The sequence below is a fragment of the Rutidosis leptorrhynchoides genome, chromosome 3 (genome assembly GCF_046630445.1).
Source record: "Rutidosis leptorrhynchoides isolate AG116_Rl617_1_P2 chromosome 3, CSIRO_AGI_Rlap_v1, whole genome shotgun sequence".
NCBI lineage: Eukaryota > Viridiplantae > Streptophyta > Magnoliopsida > Asterales > Asteraceae > Rutidosis > Rutidosis leptorrhynchoides.
This window is the reverse complement of record NC_092335.1, coordinates 118164190-118183255: the sequence shown is the minus strand read 5'-3', so window position 1 is coordinate 118183255 and position 19066 is coordinate 118164190.

Sequence of the window (19066 nt, the reverse complement as noted above, 5' to 3'; positions counted from 1 at the left end):
CCACAAGAAGTGGTACAACACTTAAACCACCTGAAATACCTGTAACTTCTGATGAAGCTATTCCTACTCCACAAGAACCACAACCTGATCAAGATAAGGAAAAAGAACCGGTAGTTGAAAAGGTTAATGAAAATAACAAAGTTAAGGCTAAACCTTATGTTAAACCATACCAACCACCACTTCCTTACCCGAGTAAAATGAAGAAAGAGAAACTTGAAGCCGAGCAATCCAAATTCTTGGATATGTTTAAACAGATAAATGTAAATCTTCCTTTTATTGATGTGATTTTAGGAATGCCTAGATATGTTAAATTCTTGAAAGATCTAATCTCAAATAGAAATAAAATGGAAGAACACTCGGCTGTTACTATGAATGCTAATTGTTCAGCAGTGCTGTTGAATAAGATACCAGAAAAATTATCTGATCCAGGAAGTTTCACAATTCCATGTTTTCTGGGTAGTCTTAGTTCAATAGAAGCATTGGCAGACTTAGGTGCTAGTATAAATCTAATGCCATATTCACTATACGCTAAACTAGACCTTGGAGAATTGAAACAACTAGAATAAGCATACAACTAGCCGATAGATCAATAAAATATCCTAGAGGGATAATGGAGAACATGCTAGTTAAAGTTGGTACTTTAGTATTTCCAGTAGATTTTGTTGTTTTGGACATGGAAGAAGATTCTCAAGTTCCTCTCATATTAGGAAGACCATTCTTAAACACGGCTAAAGCAATGATAGACGTGTTCGGTAAGAAATTGACCCTAAGTATAGAGGACGAGAGTGTTACCTTTTCAGTTGATAGAGCAATGCAATAACCACAATCTGCAGATGATACATGTTATTTTATTCAAACTATAGATGCACATGCAGAATTATTAGAAGAATTTCCAGAATTACAAGGAACAGGAGAATGTTCTTTAGGAGAAGGTAATGAACCAATTGATGAAGCTGAAATGTTAGCTACACTTATAGCTAATGGATATGAACCAACAACAGAAGAAATTCAAATGCTAAAAGAAGAAGACAGATATCGATACAAATCATCGATAGAAGAACCTCTGAAATTAGAGTTAAAGCCACTTCCAAACCATTTGGAATACGCTTATTTACATGGTGAATCTGAATTACCTGTAATAATATCGTCTTCTCTTACTGAAAATGAGAAATCACAACTCATTTCTGTGTTGAAAGCTCATAAACCAGCCATTGCATGGAAGATTCATGATATTAAAGGAATAAGTCCTTCGTATTGCACACATAAAATCCTTATGGAAGAAGGTCATAAAACGTATGTGCAACGCCAACGAAGACTAAATCCTAATATGCAAGATGTAGTTAAGAAAGAGATTATTAAACTGCTAGATGCAGGTTTGATATATCCAATCTCTGATAGTCCATGGGTAAGCCCAGTTCAATGCGTGCCTAAGAAGGGTGGCATGACTGTCATTACAAATGAGAAAAATGAGCTTATTCCTACTAGAACTGTAACAGGATGGCGTGTATGTATTGATTATAGAAAATTAAATGACGCCACCAGAAAAGATCACTTTCCCTTACCTTTCATTGATCAAATGTTGGAAAGATTAGCCGGAAATAGTTACTATTGTTTTCTAGATGGATTTTCCGGATATTTTCAAATTCCAATAGCACCCGAAGATCAAGAGAAAACCACATTCACGTGCCCTTATGGTACTTTTGCTTACAAACGCATGCCATTTGGACTTTGCAATGCCCCTGCAACCTTTCAAAGGTGTATGATGGCGATTTTTCATGACATGATAGGAGAATGCATGGAAGTTTTCATGGATGACTTTTCAGTCTTCGGTGATACATTTGAATCATGTCTAGTTAATCTTGAACGAATGCTTATTAGATGCGAACAATCAAATCTAGTACTTAATTGGGAGAAATGCCATTTTATGGTTAAAGAAGGCATCGTTCTTGGTCATAAAATTTCAAAAGAAGGAATTGAAGTGGATAGAGCTAAAGTAGATGTAATTGCTAAACTTCCACATCCCACCAATGTTAGAGGAGTTAGGAGTTTTCTAGGGCATGCCGGTTTTTACCGACGTTTCATAAAAGATTTTTCTAAAATTGCCACTCCTATGAATAAACTCCTAGAAAAGGATGCTCCATTCATCTTTTCAGATGAGTGTATCAAATCTTTTAATATTCTTAAAGAGAAACTCACTCATGCACCGATCATGATAACACCAAATTGGAATCTACCATTTGAACTAATGTGCGATGCAAGTGATTTTGCAATGGGAGCCGTTTTAGGACAAAGGATTGAAAAACGATTTCAACCTATATATTATGCTAGTAAGACGTTACAAGGAGCACAAACGAACTATACAACTACTGAAAAAGAACTCCTTGCTATTGTCTTTGCTTTTGACAAATTTCGATCATATCTCGTTCTAGCAAAAACGGTGGTCTATACCGACCATTCTGCTCTTAGATACCTATTTTCAAAACAAGATGCTAAACCAAGATTAATCCGTTGGATCTTACTCTTACAAGAGTTTGATATTGAAATTCGAGATAAAAGAGGAGCAGAAAATCTCGCCGCTGATCATCTTTCTCGTCTTGAAAATCCCGAGTTAGAAGTTCTAAATGAATAGGCCATACAAGACAACTTTCATGATGAATATCTATTGAAGATAGATTATAATGAAATTCCATGGTTTGCAGACTATGCAAACTACTTAGTTTGTGGATTCCTTGAAAAAGGATTATCGTACCAAAGACGAAAGAAATTCTTCAGTGATATAAAACACTATTTTTGGGAAGATCCACATCTGTTTAAAAGTTGTCCCGATGGAATAATACGCCGATGTGTATTCGGAGATGAAGCCAGTAAAATATTAAACCATTATCACACAGGACCAACAGGAGGGCATTATGGGCCTCAACTAACAGCAAGAAAAGTTTATGATGCTGGATTCTATTGGCCTACAATTTACAAAGACGCACACCTTCTTTGCAAATCCTGTGATGCTTGTCAAAGGGCCGGAAAAATAAGTCAACGTGATGAAATGCCACAAAATGTCATCCAAGTATGTGAAGTATTTGACATTTGGGGTATTGACTTTATGGGTCCATTTCCAAAATCTCATAATAATCTATATATACTCGTAGCCATTGATTATGTATCTAAATGGGCGGAAGCACAAGCTCTCCCAACTAACGATGCACGAGTTGTAGTCAACTTTTTAAAACGTCTTTTTGCAAGGTTTGGAACACCGAAAGCTTTAATAAGTGATCGGGGTACTCATTTCTGTAATAATCAACTTGAGAAAGTTCTTAAAAGATATGGAGTAACTCATAAAATCTCAACCGCATATCATCCACAAACAAGTGGACAAGTTGAAAATACCAACCGAGCTTTAAAACGTATTCTAGAGAAAACCGTAGGATCAAATCCAAAGGAATGGTCCATTAAATTGGAGGATGCACTCTGGGCTTTTAGAACAGCCTACAAAACTCCAATTGGAACCACACCTTTTAGACTTGTTTATGGAAAAGCATGTCATCTTCCAGTAGAAATTGAACACAAAGCATTTTGGGCTTTGAAGACATGTAATCTTGATTTACATGAAGCCGGACGTCTACGATTAAGTCAACTAAATGAATTAGAAGAATTAAGACATGAAGCATACGAAAATTCGTTAATCTATAAAGAAAGAACAAAGAAATGGCATGATAAAAGAATCAGAAGTTCAAAAGAATTTAAAGAAGGAGACAGAGTTCTTCTTTTCAATTCACGATTCAAGCTATTTCCTGGAAAATTGAAATCAAGATGGTCTGGACCATTCATAGTCAAAAGAGTTTTCCCATACGGAACAGTAGAATTGATAAATTCAAATGGGATTGAATTTAAAGTTAATGGTCACAGAGTTAAACACTACATAGATGGTCCGATGGAAGTCGACAACGAAGTTAATCACAATTTCGACACCACAGCTAACTAAGTGTGGGGAGAATCAAGTCTTTAAAGGTTTATGCATTTCTGTTAGAGTTAGATTGTCTGTTTTCGTGTAGTTCTCGAAAATGGAACCCGAATGGTCTTTCCCTAGCAGACCCTAAAGAACTAGTCTTCTCCCCCCATTCTGAATTTTTATTTTTTTAGGTTTTTACGAAATGAAGACTGCCTGTGAACTAAACCATGGTCTAATGCTACACGCTTTGATCACTAAACGTAATAATGACACACTACCGAGTGAAATAGTATCAGTAATCAGAGAAAGAATGGACGGAGTTAGAAAAGAATCCAGATGCGAAGATAATAAGTTACAATTTGGTAAAGGAAAATCAAAATCCGCAGCGAAAAGAAGAGCACGACACCTAGAAAGATGTCACAAATGCGGAAAATGGTCACATGGAGGTAAATGTTCAAATAATCAAACCTATTCAAATACCGAATTTGTTACTTTATGCAGAGACGGACCGTTCATATGTTTAGAAGAAAAGACACTGAATGCTCGAGGTTACGCCTATGTAGCCATGGAAAACTAATTAAACCGACTATCTTATGAATGGAATAGATCGTATAACTAAGAAATCTATTTCAAAGGTATGTCTGTACAGTTTTTTTTTATTTTTTATTTTTAACCTTTTGATAATAAACGCTAATTTGTTCGCTATAAAGTATTAAATTGGTATTGAATAAAATTAGGTTTGGCGACCGAAATTATTGATATCATACAAAAATTTATTACATCACTGCGAAATTTAACGTTTATTCTTAAGGTATAAATATCTTTAATCAATCAACCCAAAATATTTCAAAAATTCTTCATGAGTTAAATTAGGTTTTGGAACCGAAATTACTTTACCGAAAAGAGGGGCGCATATTTTTGATAATATTTGATTGATTAAAGTGGGGTAAAAAAACAAAAAGATTTTTAATTTTATTTTTACCATGTTTTTAAAATTAATATATAAATCTTAAATTAATATTGTAAACTTTGTAAAAACAATATTTTTAAAATTGTAAATATTTGAAAAATTAATATAAGTTTGGTGTGAATTTATAATATGAATCTTTAAATTAAGTTTGGTGTGAATTTTTTTTTTAATTTTTAAAATATGAAAATTTTAATTTTATGCATTTTAAATTGTAAGTTTGGTGTGAATTTTTAATATTAATTTTGAATTTTATATTTAAATTGTGTGAATTTAAAAACAAAAATTTACTTTATCTCATTAAGTTAAAAATATGATTTTTAAAATTCGTCGTAAGTTGAAGACTAGGTCTTTGAACCGAAATTGCTTTACCCGAGGGAGGGACGAGAACTTTTATTATTATTATTTTTAATCTTATTGAATTAAAGTATGCCAAAAACATTAAAAAACCCAAAAATCTTAGCTTTTAAAACAATCGCTACAAAAAGAAAAATTTTAAAATTTTGTCGAGGAACGGACTAGGACATCGATCCGAAACGACCTCGTCCTAAATAACAAGGGAAACAAAATTTTAAAAATAATTACTTAATTATTTTATAAGTTAAGGATTATATAAAAAAAAAAAACAAAAACAAACTCCGTGACTCGCGGAGTTTGAAGGGTAATTCACCGCGAGTCGCGGGAGGTTCGGGTTACAGAAAAAAATATAAGAGCTGGAACAGCTCAGTCCCAACCCAAAACAAAGAAGAATACTGCGAAATAACTGCACGAAAAAACCCGAAAAATACATCCCAAAATCACAATTTTTAACCGTTAATCATCAAATCTTTTACTAAAATCATGTTGAGAAGGATGCTATCAAGGAATTACTCAAGAAAAACAGTATATTTCTACACCTAAACACCATTTAATCCGAAAATTAGTGTTCTTGAGCAATTTTTTCCTCAATTTGATTTTGATGCTTTTTAGTGTAATTAGGCTTAAATTGTTTATGTATTATGCTTGTATAACCTAGATTGATGCTATTTAACATGATTAGAAGCCTTAAACTTCAAATTTTGAGTAATCTAGGGTTTGTGTTCTTGAGTAAATTTGGGGCTTTTTGATATAAACAGGTTATGGCCGATTTTTGTCATGAATTGTTGCTAAATTAAGTAGTGTAACATGTTTAGGTAGTTAAATGATCCAAACTTTGAGCCTAAACATGATTTTGAGAATTAAAGTGGACTTTTTAAGTCCAAAATTCATGAACTTGATTAATTTGATATATTTGCCATTTGAGACTTGTTTAATTATTTGTAATGAATATTTTGACATGTTATTTGAGTTAAATGCTTATGAATTTTGTATACATTTTCATATGTGCTTATTTGAAAAGTGTAGAATTGTGAAAAAATTGTGAAAATGTGTATAAGTTTAATTTTGATTTAACATGTTATAGTGATTGTTTTAAGTTGTTATTTTGCTGACACTAATGCATATTTGGATGCACAAAAATTGTGTTTGATGTGTTTTGCAGACTGAAAGGGGTGAATCTTCATCCCAAGCTCGCAATGCTCCTGCTGAGAATGCGGAACAACAGGAGGTGGATAACTACTACAAGCAAGATATACCTCATCCAGTCATGACCTTTTCTGATATGCACTTGGAAGATTTGCACCCGAACCTGAGATTTGACAGACTTTGGATAGATTATCCAAAATACCAAAGGGGTTTGCATACTCTTCATTCTAAAGTTGTTGAGGTACCTAGGGTCATAGAATGGGGACCCTTAGAAGCTGTAGAATTGGCCGGGCCAATTAGAGAATTACTTGTACAGAGGTATGGTAATTCTACTTTTAATGACTGGGTACGTTTATTCACCATGCGTAGACCTGTATATAAAGTATAGTGTGAAGAATTGTTGTGTAGTATAGAGTTGAATGATCGGGTAGCTAGTTTAACCGATCGATTTTTATTAGATTTTTGTTAGGAGGTTCGATGCGCCACATGTCTTTACTAGACATGGCTCAGGCTTTACGTATATATACGCCTGAGGAGTTAGCATCTGCCGATTGTAGAGGGTTGATACTAAATGGTAGAAAGATAGATGAAAATTTTGATACACACGGTGTATGGAGTCAAATGACAAGCCATCACCATTTCAAAGGGGGAAATTACTCTTATTTATATATAGATAGAGCTGAATTAAGAGTGATTCATAGGTTTTTAGCTAATTCGATTACACAAAGAGGTAAGAACAAGGAAAAGGTAAATGAACAGGATTTGTTTTACCATATGTGTATTCGAGACCCACAAAGCGCTGTAAGTATACCTTATTGTGTGGGTTATTATTTATCAGCTATGGTTAGGGGGATGAGACCGCATAGCATAATAGGAGGTGGTATTTTTATTACTTTGATTGCTGAATATCTCGGTGTGGATATAAGTCGGGGGGAATTATTAGTAGAAGAACCAGAACCCCGCGATACTATAGGTTTAAATGTATACCATGGTGCGAAAGTTTTGAAGAGGCGAAATAATGCCGCAGTACAATATCATGGTAGACATCCACAGGTTGAGAGAAACCAACAGCAAGGTAATGTAGGAGGGGGAAATGAGATGCAAGAAATGCAAAGGTTTATAGCTTCACAGGAGTACGAAAATGCTAGACAGAGAGCATTTGAAGATTGGCAAGTTCATCAGAACCAAATCATAGCTCATTGCCAACATATAGGTAGAAACTATATTCCTACACCAAAACCCATATTCCCTCCCTGGTCTATAGAGATGCAACCACCGTATCCTACGTATAACCCTGCCGAAGCATTTTATAGCACCTATGGTTATGCCTGGAACCCCTATTGGTATCAGTATCATCCTTAGTCTACTTAGTTTTATTTATTTTGTAATTTGTAATGTTGATACATTTAATACTTATGTTAATATTGTAATAGTTTTTATAATTTTCTAACTTTTATTCTTAGATTTTAATAATTTTTGAATGTGGGGTAATATACCAAACTTCAAAAATATGTATATATATTTGCAGTTTATCTTATGTACACAACAGGGTAAAACAACGCATTTTCAAAGACTGGCATTAAGTTCAGCAAAAGCAACTAATTTTGACGACAAGATGCAAAATATATGTGAAATAACAACAAGACGGAATGAACAAATGATGTGCACAATTTATCATTCAGCAAACAAACGCCAATATGTTTGGAAACTTTGGTAAAATTTAATCATTTTCACACAAATCACCCTCAATAATTTAAATTGTTACTGATTTCTTGCAAATGAGGGCATTGCAAGATCTTAAGTGTGGGAAGGGGTTAAATTCTTTCGGATTTTAAAATTTTTACTATATACACTTGGTTACCATTAAAAATACTAGTAAAGCAGTAGTTGTATTAGAATCTAGTGCTCTCTGATAATAAAGAACAGCCCTAGTCTTATATACTGACTACCCAATTCTAGTAAAATTTTTCAAAATTTTCAATTAAATGAACTCAAAATCATGTTTATACATATTTATGAACAATAAAACTAGGTTTTAACACCAAAATTATTATAACCTCGGAAAGGACATAAATTGAGAAACAAACCAAAATGTTAAAATTCATTTAAAATGGAATAGAGGACGATAAAAAGGAAAATAAAAGCCAAGTGTGGAAAAATTTACCAAGTTATCTTAAACATATGTCACATATATCTGTAACAAATAACTGAAAATACTTTTGCTTTGGACTAAACTAAACTGTTTTACCCGATGAAAGAAAAGAAAAGATGGATCTATACGATGAATCAATTCTATCATTAAAAGGAAGTAAAGTCTTCCGAAAAAGACACGCACTTCTTGATTTAAGTCAGGAAGTTGTCGTCCAGACCAGCTGTAGGTTGACGAAAAATCTAGAAAAGTCATCACTAAAATCAGCAGGAAATCCACGGACCTCAGCATTAAACAGGGTCGCCAAGTGGTCAGATTTATCCTAACCATGAGAAGGATTTATCTCGTACAATGGGGGGCACCATGCAAATTAGCTGGATAAGACTAATGAATCAGATCCCCAGAAAGGATAATCTCCTTAAAAGATCAAAAATCAGCTTTTAAGCCTGATATTACTCAATCCTTGAGATTGACCTTAAAGATTGAGAATTACAAACTCATGGAATTCAATGATATCTAAACTCGAGCTTGAACGAGAAAATATTTTGATCAAAATTACAAACCGATTTGTTTTCTGAAAACCCTATTTTCAATGCGTTCATTAAACGTAAAATCCTAGGAATTCACCTGGAATTCATTAGGTCACCTGAACTAAATCGGGTGTCAACCGTAAGAACGGTGGTTGCATAGTGGTCAAAGACAGGACCTTGTGCCAGACCGAAAAATTATAAGGGTGAGCTTTACTATTGCTCCTACCAAGGATAGTAATTGCGTCCGATACGTTATAGACCATAATTAAAAGCATGTCAGGGGACATTGCCTTAACAGTTGCTTGTTCAACGCTTTCCTTTACAACCGGACGGTAGTTTACCGAAAGGTAATATACGGGACAAGTAAACTGGACGTGTTGCTTTCCTAATACAAGGTTAGCAAGTGGGTGACACAAAACCGCAAGTTTTGAGCTAAAATTTTCAAATCTGAAACCCATCAAACCCACAAAAATATTTTGCAAACACCGGTGAAGGGTTATTTCGGAAAACTTATCTAGGGTAAAAACTAGATTTAATTTTCAAAGGATCAAATGTTTTCATAAAGATCCAATTTCCTTAATGGATCTAAATTTTTATAGTCATGTGGGACTGTAAACCATATCGTTACTATCATTGTTTATACCGCCGTATAAGAAATCACTGATGTACAAAGTGTGAAGAATAAAGAAGTGATTCTAGTATTTCAAGACGATATTGCTTGAGGACAAGCAACGCTCAAGTGTGGGAATATTTGATAATGCTAAAAATGAACATATATTTCATAGCATTATTCCTCAAGAAAGACAAGCTTTTAGTTGCAATTGTTCTATTTAAAAGTGATATTCGTTTAAATAATAAAAGGTGAAGACAAAAGACAGATTCGACGAATTGAAGACGCAAACGACCAAAAAGCTCAAAAGTACAAAAGACAATCAAAGTGGTTCCAATTATTGATAAGAAACGTCTCGAAATTACAAGAGTACAAGATTCAAAACGCAAAGTACAAAATATAAAATTGTACGCAAGGACGTTCGAAAATCCGGAACCGGGAAATGAGTCAACTCTCAACGCTCGACGCAACGGACTAAAAATTACAAGTTAACTATGTATATAAATATAATATAATATATAATTAATTATATTAATTATATATATATTATATTTATAAATAAATCATCGGCAAGAAAGACTCCAATAGCTGGTGAGCTGTATTTACAAACTCCGCGACTCGCGGAGTTTGAAGGCAAAAGGGCCGCGAGTCGCGGAGCCCCAATTTCTGAAACTCCCTATAAAAGCAACCGAATTCTGATCGCAAAAACCATCTTTTTTTCTTCTTCTCTCATAAACGTATTATATATATATATTATAATTTTAATTTTAATTTTAATTTTAATTTTAATTTTAATTCTAATAATAAGGGTATGTTAGCAAATGTTGTAAGGGTGTAAGTCGAAATTCTGTCCGTGTAACGCTACGCTATTTTTAATCATTGTAAGTTATGTACAACCTTTTTAATTTAATGTCTCGTAGCTAAGTTATTATTATTCTTATTTAATCCGAAGTAATCATGATGTTGGGCTAATTACTAAAATTGGGTAATTGGGCTTTGTACCATAATTGGGGTTTGGACAAAAGAACGACACTTGTGGAAATTAGACTATGGGCTATTAATGGGTTTTATATTAACTAAACAATACCTTGTTAATTTAATATACAAACTTATAATTCGACGTATTTATATATAACCACATACGCTTGACTGGGTACGGTGGGCGGGATATCTATAAATACCAATAATTATTCATTTTACCGAATACGGAGCTGGATTAATAGTTAATAGACTTGTTGAAACAGGGGTGAATTACATTCAAGGGTAATTGGTGTAATTGTTAACAAAGTAGTAAAACCTTGGTTTACACGCAGTCGATAACCTGGTGTATTCATTAAACAAAGTATTAAAACCTTGTTACAATTCGAATCCCCAATTAGTTGGAATATTTGACTTCGGGAATAAGAATAATTTGACGAAGGCTTTCGCTCTTTATATTTATGACTGATGGACTATTATGGACAAAATCCGTATGGACATATTAAATAATCCAGGACAAAGGACAATTAACCCATGGGCATAAAACTAAAATCAACACGTCAAACATCATGATTACGGAAGTTTAAATAAGCATAATTCTTTTATTTCATATTTAATTTCCTTTATTTTATATTTAATTGCACTTCTAATTATCGCATTTTTATTGTTATTGTATTTAATTGCACTTTTAATTATCGTACTTTTTAATTATCGCAAGTTTATTTTATCGCATTTTTATTATTCGCAATTTCATTATCGTTATTTACTTTACGCTTTAATTTAAGTCTTGTATTTATATTTATTATTTTACATTTGGTTTTAAATGCGACTAAAGTTTTAAAAATCGACAAACCGGTCATTAAACGGTAAAAACCCCCCTTTATAATAATAATATTACTTATATATATATTTGTATTTTTATAAAAGTAAACTAATATAGCGTTAAGCTTTGTTTAAAAAGATTCCCTCTGGAACGAACCGGACTTACTAAAAACTACACTACTGTACGATTAGGTACACTGCCTATAAGTGTTGTAGCAAGGTTTAAGTATATCCATTCTCTAAATAAATAAATATCTTGTATAAAATTGTATCGTATTTAATAGTATTTCCTGTAAAAATTAATAGCTATTTCGTATACCCCGCTGCAAACATCAACGGTCGAAGTCCAGACTTACTAATGCATCCTAACGACCATTAGGTAGACACACTATTACAAGACCTGGTTCACTAAGACCACCGCTCTGATACCAACTGAAAGGACCCGTCCTAATCCATTCGGACAAAGTCCACATCGATTACAAATGATTCACAATAGTTGGTTACATCACGAGGTACTTGACCTCTATATGATACATTTTACAAACATTGCATTCGTTTTGAAAAGACAAACTTCCTTACATCGAAAATTGATGATATGCATACCATTTCACAATATATCTAACTATAATTATCTTAATAATAATCTTGATGAACTCGACGACTCGAATGCAACGTCTTTTGAAATATGTCATGAATGACTCCAAGTAATATCTTTAAAGTGAGCAAATGCACAGCGGAAGATTTCTTTCGTACCTGAGAATAAACATACTTTCAAGTGTCAACCAAAAGGTTGGTGAGTTCATTAGTTTAACATAAATAATCATTTCCATCATTTTAATAGACCACAAGATTTCATATTTCCATTTCTCATAAACATACGTCCCATGCATAGAGACAAAATATCATTCATATGGATTGAACACCTGGTAATCGACATTCACAATATAAATATAAGAATATCCCCATCATTCCGGGATCCTCCATCGGACATGATATAAATTTTGAAGTACTAAAGCATCCGGTACTTTGGATGGGGCTTGTTGGACCCGATAGATCTATCTTTAGGATTCGCGTCAATTAGGGTGTCTGTTCCCTAATTCTTAGATTACCAGACTAAAAAGGGGCATATTCGATTTAATAATCCAGCCATAGAATGTAATTTTAGATACTTGTGTCTATTTCGTAAAACAGTTATAAAAGCAGCGCATGTATTCTCAGCCCAAAAATATAAAGGGTAAAAAGGCAAATGAAACTCACCTATTGTATTTTGTAGTAAAAATACATATGACTATATTGAACAACGGAATAATGCAGGGTTGGCCTCGGATTCACGAACCTATATCATTTGTATATTTATTAACACGTATAATTGTAATCGAGCGAGTTTATATAAATTATTATTAATAATATGCTTGTTATATTATATGTTATTTACTTCAATTTAATATATTTAATTTGTATATTTTATATATACTAATATTTATCTTTCTTTATAACAGGTTATAAATAAAAACTTATACTAGGGTTTTTATATAATAAAAATATATTTATATATCAATTGATATCTTTTATAACTTAATTAGTATCATAAAAAAAAATATGGTGATATGTATTACTAATATCATAGTAATGAAATTTCTATATACGAATATCATTTTGTAATAATTTTGATAATGATCAATGATAATAATAATAATGATCTTTCATTCATAATTTTCTTGAAAACAGTATATTTATTTTAAAAAGTCTATTTTTATAATCCTGCTAATTTCAAAAATAAAGATGTTGATAATACAAATAATAATATTAGTATTAGTTCTCATTTTAACAAAGTGCTAATAATTATAATGATAATAGTTTTTAACAATGACAATATTAAGGATACTAATCATACTAATAATAATTATAATGATAGCATTAATAATAGTCTTTATGATAATAATAATAATAATTAATAGCATGGTAATAGCACTAATATTAATGATAATGATAATGGGTTGTATTATTTTCTTAGTAACGATAATAATAATCTTAATCATGATAATACTTATAATTATGATATTAATAATAATACTTGCAACACTAATAATAATAATAATCATAATTCATAATAATAATAATAATAATAATAATAATAATAATAATAATAATAATAATAATAATAATAATAATAATAATAATAAATATAATAAGAATAATAATGATATATTAAGGAAGCTACCTCCTAAAAATTTGCCCAAAAACAGATAAAGTGTCCCTGCCATGGCTCGAACCCGAGACCTCATGCTCAATCCTAAACACACAATACCATTCCACCACCTCCACTTTTCTGATTAATGCTAGATTCACTTAAATATAAACTGTATTCATCTGGATCTAACCTCTTCTTCTTTACAAACGATTTAATCGACCATAACCCACTTTTTCAAAGATTTATATTCTCAAATATAACTAGACTAATAAATATTAATTGTTTTCAATAATAGAAAAAGAAATATATAATAAATAAAAATAAAAAAAAATTTTTGAGAAAGGCCTGCTGGCTTCGTCGGTTAATGAAGAAAAAAAAATGATCTAGCTTTCAAGAATGTTTTAGACCAAGATCATAACACGAAATACCTTTTAAATCAATCCTAGAAACATGTGGAATCATCAATTTAATCTAAACTGCAACAGATGTCTCGAATTTGATCCAAGAACAATGGTTGACCTTTTTATTTGCAAACTTTGACTCTATAATTAAAACTCAATAAGAGGAATTAGAACTTGGGACTTTGCAGAAAGTTTAAGTGTGAGATTTGCAACATATCTGCATTGGTACATTTTCAAGATTCATTCTAATTCGAAATATGATATAAAAGTTAAAGAACAGAGGTAATGGGGTATGTGTTCTTGAACGTTTTTATTTAATTTCCCTGATGTAAACCGAATTGCACTTGCTGAGTGTTATCCAGAGATTAATAGATATATTCACAGCTAATATGACCAATTTAGCATTTGTTTTCTAGTTAATTGGCGCTACTGAAATATTCCTTCAACACAATAAAATAAATAAAAAAAATTACCAATTTAATTTGATTTGTACTATCTATCGTGATATTTCCAATCTAGGGGACAGATGACAAAAATTAAATAAAGTTTGATTGCAACTGGAACTGAAATTGATTCCCTATGTATGGGTACGTATTCACCTATGTCTGCATATGTATATACCGTATTTTTATAAATATATATCTGTATAAGTATCTGATGTATATACGTACTGTATTATGTATATATATATCTGATTATAATCTATTAAACATATACATGTATTATTAGTAACATTAATACTAATAATAAACATATAAATAATAATATTAATAATAATATCAATACTAAAATTAATACTAATTATTAAATATTATATTAATAATACAAATTAATAAAATAGAACACTAATATTAATAATAGAAGTACTAATCTTATAAATGATAAAAAAAACAATAGTTTGTATTATAACAACAACAAAAATAATGATAGTGATAATAATTTATAATAATAATAATCCTTAATAATAATATCTATTAATAATCATAATAAAGTGATAGCAATAATATGTTTATTAATACTAACAATAATACTACTTATCATAATATTGTTGATAATAATAACGTTAGTAATTTTGATAATGCAATAACTTATATCAAATTTGATATATAAATTTATATATCTGTATTTTAAATATATAAAGAATCATAATAACATTCATTATACAATTTTAATATCTAATATTAATGAAACAGATAACAATAATAATAATAGAATTGATAATGATAATAATATTAATATTAATAATAACACTTGTACATAACAAAGTTCATATATATACATTAATATAATATATATAACTAATCATATATTATATAATAATATAATATATATTGAATAATTTGTTATACTAATAATATATAATATTATTTCAAATACTAAGAATGGTAAGTTATATTATAATATATAAATATTATTATTAATAGATATATTTACATTATGATGAAAAATGGATGTAAATATACTATTATTACTATAATAATTATAGTTTAATTTATAATTATATTTATTGTATTAGATATTAACATTACATGTTATTAATTACATGATTAAATATAATACTAATAATAATACTTAATGTCAATAAATAATAAAAATTCTTAGTTCAATTGATTAAATGTTGTTATTTCCAATTGTTATATTTATTTACATTTATATATGTATACACCTGTACATATTTATTTACAATTAATTTGTTCGTGAATCATCGGGAATAGTCATAGGTTACTGAATCCGTGTAAATAAATTCCAAAACTTTTGAGACTCAACTTTACAGACTTTGCTTATCGTGTCGAAAATATATAAAGATTAAGTTTAAATTTGGTCGGAAATTCCCGGGTCATCACAAATATGGCCACGACCTTGTCCACGCCCTCGTCCATGTGCATTTCTTCTTTTATTATTATTATTGTTAATAGCATTAGCTTCAGGAAATGTTAGCGCACCGGTAGGACAAGATTCTTGATTTTTCATCAGTAATTCTTTATTAACTTCTGCAACTAAGAGATAAGTTTAAAGTTTGGAAAAAGTTTTATAATTCTGTAATCTTAAATTTTCTTGTACAGTTATGTTTGCAGAATGCATTGTGGAGAAAGTTTTCTCCATCATATCAGCATCACTTATTTCTTGACCACAGAATTGAAGCTTTGAACGGATCTTGAACATGGCCGAGCTGTATTCACTTACCTTTTTGAAATCTTGGAACCTTAGATTTCTCCATTCTTCCCTCGCAGCTGGGAGTAATATTTCCTTTTGATTATCGAATCTACTCTTGATACTTACCCATAAAACATGTGGATCTTTGATAGTGAAAAACATATGTTTTAAGGTGGTATCAATATGTTTGCGAATAAAAGCAATTGATTTTAATTTATCTTGATCGGAACAAGTATTGTTTTCTTTTAAAGCTTCTAGAATACCCAATGATCCAAAATTTATTTCTACGTCCATAACCCATGATGTGTAGTTTGTTCCCGATACGTCTAAGGCATCAAACTCAAGCTTTGATAAGTTTGACATTTTCTATTTTTCAGAAAGATGAACAACATAAATCATAATCATAATCAATTTTTTTTTCATAGACAAATAACAACATGAAATTAGAATTAGTTTAGATTCATAAGTAGCAAACAAAGGAATAATGGTATGATTACAAATAATAAAACCATAAGGGAAGGATAAAATATAGGTTCATCTAGTGGTGTACAAGCAACAAGGATGATAGCTATTATGACCAATACAGTAGGAAAAATCATCCTTGAGTTAATCATCTTTTAATAAAAAAATTTGGAGAGTAGTAATTTGAGAAAATGAAGATTGATTTGTGAAAATGTGAAAATGGGGATGTTTAATTTATTTTTGAAAAATATAGTCGTTGTAACGTCGTCAATCGACGTTAACAACCATTATGTATATATGACCGTTGTAACGTCGTTAATTAATGTTAACGATCGTTATGTTGCCGTTGTATTAAAATAATTTTTAATAAAAGAATTTTATTAGTATAAATATGATTACTATAAAATACATTTAGTATAAATACATTTAGTATAAATACGAAGATTAAGAGAATAAACATATTATGCATAAATAATAAATTTAAGAATAAACATTAGTATGCATGAAATAAATAATGATTAATTGCATAAGTAATCATAAATGTTAGATAACATAAATATAAATGTTAGTGAAGTTAATAAGAGTTAGATTACAGAAAATATAATTCATGCGGTATAACCGACCATATATAACTTAAATAACATAAATATAAATGTTAGTGAAGTTAATAAAAGTTAGATTACAGAAATATAATTCAGGCGGTATAACCGACCATATATAACTTAAATAACATAAATATAAATGTTAGTGAAGTTAATAAAAGTTAAACAATTTTTTACCTAGATTAATGACGTGTGCTTGCTTAGATAAACCTTGATTATACGGAGCACTTCGTGCTAATAACGTGTTATAATTCAGTAGGCTTATAACTACCTTTAGTGGCCTGGTTCTTGACTATAGACTAATAAATATATAGAGAGAATATGAGAGAAGTATATGTTTTATATATGTTTGAAGTGTGTGAATTATGAACTCATAACACACATATTTATACTCAAAAAAATATACTATGCAATATCTATAATAATAATAAAATTAGCATCCAATGTTGACTTTTATAACATAATTCATATTTTATTTTTATATGTTATAGTTAAGTTATAGTCTTGTTTTAATTCCTAGTTTAATTAAATTAAACGGGTTATCACCTTGTTAGTGAGGTCATTTTTGTTTAGGATTGTTTAGTTTGATTAGGGCTGGTTTTGTATTTTTTATATAGATTGTACTTGTTGACCTTTAGATCGATTGTAATGTTATTACATTTTTTCCCGCCAAATAAAGTCAACGGCATGATAACTCTGTAATATTCGTCACTTACGAAGTTGAGGCCTCATGTTTGAAAGCCTTTTATCAAAATAGGAAGTTCATCCCGTTATACATTGTGAATTTGCAACTCCATTTGTAACACCCCGATCAAAACAAGGAACGGAAGGTCACATTTATTATTAACAATTTCACTCCATAATTATATACATAATAAATAATAACATGACACCAATAACGAATGTCTGAAAATACACTCATGAATATATCTTCAATCGATTATTTTTTAAACCACAAATAAGTCCAACTATAAAATAGATAGGTAGGTCTCTAGGCCAACATCATGTCTTGAACTCTCTCACTCATCCCATGTTACCTTAATTACCTGCCGCAGGAAAAGTAAATGCGGCTGAGCTAATTGCTCAGTGCGCGGATGATGATAACAATAGCAGTAATTAAGATATAAGAGTGAAAGGATTAAAACTAATTTATATTTTAAATTTCAAAATCTCCATCGAGTATAATCACAACACCAGAGTATGAAAATAAAAGCCAGAGTAAAGAAGGGTCAATCCATACCGAGTACACCTAACAGAACATAATATCATAATTGCACACACTAGTGCCAGAACATATCACATATCATATACTCCATTAATCACACACACGTCGCGATTCCAGGTGTCATCCTAATCGAAAGGTGTGTATGGCACTACAACACACGACCGTCAACAGAATCATAGCATAACATATCATAACCTAGGATGCATCCATACGCCCCCACAATAAATAAAGCGGTCTTCGCGAGCAATAACCACATATCATAACGCTCTCTCATGAGCAATAACCAGAAAGTGGAGACGCCGTGATGAATCACACAGCCACGGTAAGTGTGAAGTCATTGGTACCACAATGACCACCCTGTGGTAACCTCCACAGGAAGTTGACTCGGTATACCTATCTCCTGTCTACAATCTAGGGTTCTATGGTAGTACAGTGAACATACCAACCAACACCAAAACTATGTTCACCGTACATATGGAACCTAATTAAATGAATCAAGAGAGCTAGAAATAAATAAGGCCGCAGA